The 6,105-nt window shown below is 40.0% G+C and overlaps 1 pseudogene; it reads right to left on the reverse strand.

Moving 5' to 3' along the window:
- Positions 1-3,799: 3,799 nt before the first annotated feature.
- LOC100965470 lies at positions 3,800-4,438 on the reverse strand (annotated as a pseudogene).
- Positions 4,439-6,105: the final 1,667 nt, after the last annotated feature.

A 6,105-nucleotide genomic window follows, 5' to 3' on the forward strand; every position in this document is an offset into this window, starting at 1 on the left:
GTCCGGGCTGGGGATTCGAACCCGCCACCTTAGGTGTACGTGGCTGGCGCCTTAGCCGGTTGAGCTATAGGCACCGAGCCAAGTTTTCTTTTTCTTATAAAGAATGCACTAGAAGAGATCATACCTCTGCTTCCTCTTGACATTGTCCTATTTGAATGACCCCAATCACATAAACTCAGGATTGTGCTACCTATGAATATCCCTGTATATGAGACAACACGTATGACTAACAAATTTAAACAATTTGTACTTGCTGAAGTCTTTCTAACTGCTACATCTCTTGCCATCTATTATAACTCCTCCACTCAATTTCTTATCGCACAACTAAGGCTAGACTATAATGAAAATGATATAATTATGGAGAATAATTTTCAACTATTCATAAACCACATCAACCTAGGGGTTCTTTCAACATTTGGTAGACACAGAGATGCATCACAGGACAACTCTGGGTACTACTTGCTCCAAACTTGCCCACCAGGTTGGTCAAGGCTTTGTCAGGTATGCATGACATTCGAATTTTTTCCTTTGTTCAATCCTGCCTCTTTGCTCCTCCTTTCACTGATGTTGTTCTTTATTAAACATCTTGTGCTCTACATACCATCTCAGCTCTTGTTTCTGGAGAATTCACCCCATTTCAGCAATGTGGCCAGGTGCAGCTCATCTTCCTTGATAATTCCAGACTTCTCTGCAACTTTTGGTCCCCTAAAAAAGTGACCAGAGAAAGTGGTTTTATATTTAGAGATTAATTTTCAGCTGCAGGAAAAACTTCTTCCCAGAATATTTTGCAGTGGAGTTATTTGATTTCTTCAGGAGAAACCTCATCTCAATTCATAGGGGCAGAGTTCGGCTGCATAGCTCCAAAAAGACAAAGTAGTCTGATATTTGTGTATTATCTTGTTTTTATAATCTTATCTGTAGTCATTACCATTTTGGATGATTTCAGATGAATTAGATGAATTGCTTCATCCTCTGAGTCTTAGCTTTCTTATTCATCAAATAAGAATAATATCACCCTCACAGAATTATAGTTAAGACTAAGTGACATAATATGTAATGAGTACCTAGGACAGTGCTGAATATAATATGCTGTCAATAAAGGTTAGATACCTCATTCTTACCCCTTTCTGGCCTCAGTTCTCACTTTGCCCTCTATATATTTTGTATCTTGGTGAAATTGGGTCAAAATGAACATCAAAGATAACTTGAAGGGGGAAATAAATCAAACATGGTATTATTAAGCCTATGTATATATATATAGAAGTGGGGAAGGGCAGTTCTATATGTTAGACTAGGTGAAGATGGAGATTTTAGAGATACATTGAATATATATTTATCTTAGAGTGGTTTGTTTGTTTGTTTTCAGGCCAGTCTCCTACTAGCTGCTTTAGGGAATTATCTGTCTAACTGTTTATGAGCCTATTCTGAGCCTTCCCCAAAATGAATTTAGTTTCTAACACTGAGGTTCAGGAGTCTGGTGATCTGACATACTCTGACAGATATAGACGAGGCTATTACTTTAACCCCTATCCTATGGTCAGAAAAAACAAAAAACAAAAACACAGATGTCCCTTGGAGAGGGGCATGATAATGAGCCCCGCTTTTTCTTTCCTTTCTCCCTCCCTCCCTCTCTCCCTTGCTTCCTTCCTCTCTTTTGCTTTATTGAGTATAATTTACATACTATAAAATTTACTCATTCTAAATATATAATTCAAAGATTTTCAGTACATTTACAGAGTGGTGCCATCACCACAATTCAATTTTAGAACATTTCTATCACTTTTAAAAGATTACCCATTTACCGTCACTTCCTCTTTCCACCTCCAGCCTCATGCAATCCTTGATCTAGTTTTTGTCTCTGTAGATTTTTTTAATAGACGTTTTATATAAATGGAATTATATAGTATGTAGTCTTTTACTTTGGGATTTTTTTTCTTATATTTTGATGTCCATCTGTGTTGTAGCATGAATGTATCAGTACTTTTCCCCTTTTTATTGCTGAACTATTCAAGTCTATGGATACAATAAATTTTCTTTGATCATTCACCAGTTGACAGACCTTTTTCTCTCTATTATTGATAATGCTATTACAAACATTACCGTGCAGGTGTTTATGTGGACAAACGTTTTCATTGTTCTCTCACTGAGGAGTAAAATTACAAGATCTGGTAAATTTAATTTTTTTTTTTTTTTTTTTGAGACAGAGCCTCAAGTTGTTGCCCTGAGTAGTGTGCCGTGGCATTACAGCTCACAACAACCTCCAACTCCTGGGCTCAAGTGAGTCTCTTACCTCACCCTCCTAAGTAGCTGGGACTGCAGGCGCCCACCACAACGCCTGGCTATTTTTTGGTTGCAGCCATCATTATTTGGCGGGCCGGGCTGGAATTGAACCTGCCAGCTCCGGTGTATGTGGCTGGTGCCTTAGCCGTTTGAGCCACAGGCGCCGAGCCTGGTAAATTTAATTTTTTTTTTTTTTTGAGACAGAGCCTCAAGCTGTCCCCCTGGGTAGAGTGCCCTGGCATTACAGCTCACAGCAACCTCCAACTCCTGGGCTCAAGCAAGTCTCTTGCCTCTGCCTCCCAAGTAGCTGGGACCACAGGCGCCCGCCACAATGCCTGGCTATTTTTTGGTTGCAGCCGTCATTGTTGTTTGGCAGATCTGGGCTGGGGATTCAAACCCGCCACCTTAGGTGTACGTGGCTGGCGCCGTAGCCGGTTGAGCCATAGACGCCGAGCCAGTGAACTTGTAACTATTGTTAAGTTTATGTTTGCTATGGCATTTATTAAGAAACAGTTATTAAAGTGAATATATTGTAATTATGTAACATATTGTGATGCCTCATCCGAGTTATCCTCAAGACAGAAGGCTTTATTCCTCCAGCTTCCAGGAGTGCTGCTGGTTGATAGTTCTTTGATGTCATTCTTGTCTAGAAATTGCCTTTGGATAAAGAGTTGCCTTAGGGTTGTGGCCTCTTCTTAGGGGTACCCAATATCCAATTGAAACCAGAAAGGTGGCCTACAAGATGGAGTCTGAGAAGCTAACCTGAAGCAGTACAGCTGACCTATTTTGCTCAGCCCACATCTTTTCCTCAGATACCTTCCATGATTATCTAGGTAAGGTTTTGCAATGATTGTAAGGATGTTTATCTCAAAAGACTTGGGGGAGATAATAACACTTAGGCAATAAGTATTGTTATATTGTAAGAGTAAAGATTGCTTTTATGTTGTTTAAGTATTATTACATTGTTAAAATAAAGGCTACTTTTGTGGGTTTTTTGATGATTCTTTTAGATAAAAGTTAAAATTTTCTAGGTTTGTTTTCTTGTATCATATTATAAAACTATTAGAATTGTAACTGAGGCAGAACAGATTTGAGAGACTACGTTTGTTATTCTTCAGATTGCTGGCTAATCTAAAAGTAAAGAAGCTTTTGGATCTAATCCTGATCTCTGTATTTGGCTGATAATGGCAGGTGGCTGAACCCTCTTCATCTAGTAACACAATGACAGGTTGAGGTAAAGCTGTGAAGGCCCAGTCTTCTTGTCCCAACTCAGTACAACTCCAAGGGACCAGCCAGCCTCAGAACTCTGTGTCGGGTTGACTACAGCACTAACGGGAACTAAATTCCAGTCCAGCCCCTACCTTCTTTCTTCCCTTCTCCCAGAGGAAGGATTGATCCCCAGAGCTCTAACTAATATGTTTTCTGCACATTATGCTTCATCTTTGAGGAAGCCAACCTTGAAAGCAATAAAGTCCTTTTTTTTTTTTTTTTGCATCATTAGCATTTATTAGAATGTGCCTTAATACAGGTGCTGGGGCTTGCCCATGGTGCTCTTAACGTATAAAGCCAGGGCATTCTGATAGTTTTTCTTAAGCAATGACAGCAAGAAGTTAACAGCCAACGGGGTGTTGTATACCAGCTCATCATCTGTGACCGTCAAGTGGCCATCGGTCACAGCCAAAGAACCGTCTTCATCTGGAACATGATTGTGGACATTACCTCATCAATTTTGGCCACCATGTTTTCATTGTGGGTCAGCAGGGAAGGAAATTGGCCAGCTTTATTTAGCCCAGGGCCAAATTTTCATGGATCTGCTTGATAAGAAACTCTGAAGCCAAAAAGGCATCACACTGCTTGGCCAGCTTCTTGTTTTTGTTCCGTTTCTTCAGCACCTCGACGTCCGTGTGGGGAATGTCCACAGCCTTGGCCTCCTCACAGTGCTGCTGGTCCCCCAGGACACATCCTGAGAACTTGGGACTGGGAGTGGACTTAAGCCTGATGGTACCAGAGAGTAGCGTTTGTCCTTCTGAGGATCATAGTTCTCCAAGCTGATAAGCAGCTCTACCATTTCCAAAAACTTCTGGCGCTTCCACTGGTTCAGGTGTAGGACTTCCTGCACTGCCTCGTAAGTCGAGTCGCGAGAGACTTTGCTGCTCATGGCTGCTTGTGCCATGATAACTGGAAAAGAGTAAAGTGCGTTCTTTTAAGTACTACTAATTATATTTAAACTTGCCGTATTAAGTAATTTTCCTGCTGGCAAGAATCAGACTATTTTCTTGAAGCTAGAAGCCAAATCCCAATCCCCGCAAAGAAATCAGCTTCTGTTTTCTCAGTATCTACCAAGAGAGGGCAGCGAAATGCTAGTTAATCTAGCACCCATGTGGTGAGAATAAAGGAGAATTTAATTGTCACAGAAATTCCCTTTGTCCTTTATAAAAAGAAAAAAATTTCAGATTTAAAATTATTTTCCCGTTTCTACCTTGACGATTCACTCAGTGCAGTCGCAACTAGTTGACCAGTACGTTTTTTATAATTTAGTTTCACTTTATGGTCTCTAAAACTCTTCTCCTGGATGAAATGTTTTTAAGAATATAAAACCCTCTAGGAAAGTCTCTAACAAAGTCTAAATCAAATAACCACTCCTTTGATCTCTGTTAATATCAATATTAAATTATCCAACATTTTTGCTTGGCAAAACCAGGAAATATTCTTGTTCCAGACCTGATTAGTTTTTAAAATCAGTTATATTTAATAATTAGGGAGCTTCCCACATGCTTGTGTCCTTCATTGAAACTTGAAGCAAAATTTGGCGTGCATTACTTTTTGACAGCCTTCTTCTTGCCATAATTTAAAATTCCCCTTATACTCAATTCCCTTTGTCTCTGTAAATATGTACACTTGTCATGGCAGGATCCTGAAGAAGCAGAAGATATAATTGTAAATGCATTGCTGGTTTAAGTTTTCTATCTCTTTTTCAATGCCCTTGGGTTTAAGTGGGAGGGGGTAAATGAGTGGAGAAAAGAGAGAAGCAAAGTGAAAGAAGGGAAAGGAAGAGATGAGAAGAGAGAAACTTTCCCCTCTTAGTCTTTCTTTCAGATTGAGACCTTTGGCTCATCTGTAGTCAGTCATGCTTCAGCAATTAATTCTTTAAATACTAAGTTTCCTATTTTTTTTTGTTGAGACAGAGTCTCACCATATCGCCTTGGTAGAGTGCTGTGGCGTCACAGCTCACAGCAACCTCCAGCTCCTGGGCTTAAGTGATTCTCTTGGCTCAGCCTCCCTTGCCCCAGCCTCCTGAGCTATTTTTTGTTGCAGTTGTCATTGCTGTTTTTTAGCTGGCCAGGGCTGGGTTCGAAACTGCCACTTTTGGTATATGGGGCTGGCACCCTACCCACTGAGCCACAGGAACCCTAAGTTTCCTTTTTAAGGATCCCAAGGCCATTGATGCAATATCAGTGTAGCATAAATTTAGCTTTTGTGATGGTCCAGCTCTGACCTCAGATTCTTCTTTGGTTCCCCTTAAACCTTGGGTAAATAACTTAAATTTTATGAGCCTTGGCTACTTTATATATAAAATGTGATTAAGAATACTCATAGCACCAATGTGGGGACTGATGGTGTGGCAGCTATAAAATGCTTAGAATATAAGAGCCACTTAATATATGATATCATTGCTTTGTTATCAGTTCTTCACTTCCAAAAATGTCTCTCTTGTAAACTCACAGTTACAGTGAGTGTAGATAGGTAACACAGTTGTATTGTACACCTTATGTTTCCCAGAACCTCCCCTAAAAGATGAAAATTCAATTCTCAAACAGAAGAAAT

The sequence above is a fragment of the Otolemur garnettii genome, unplaced genomic scaffold (assembly GCF_000181295.1).
Source record: "Otolemur garnettii isolate 467f Iridium unplaced genomic scaffold, OtoGar3 scaffold00015, whole genome shotgun sequence".
Lineage (NCBI taxonomy): Eukaryota > Metazoa > Chordata > Mammalia > Primates > Galagidae > Otolemur > Otolemur garnettii.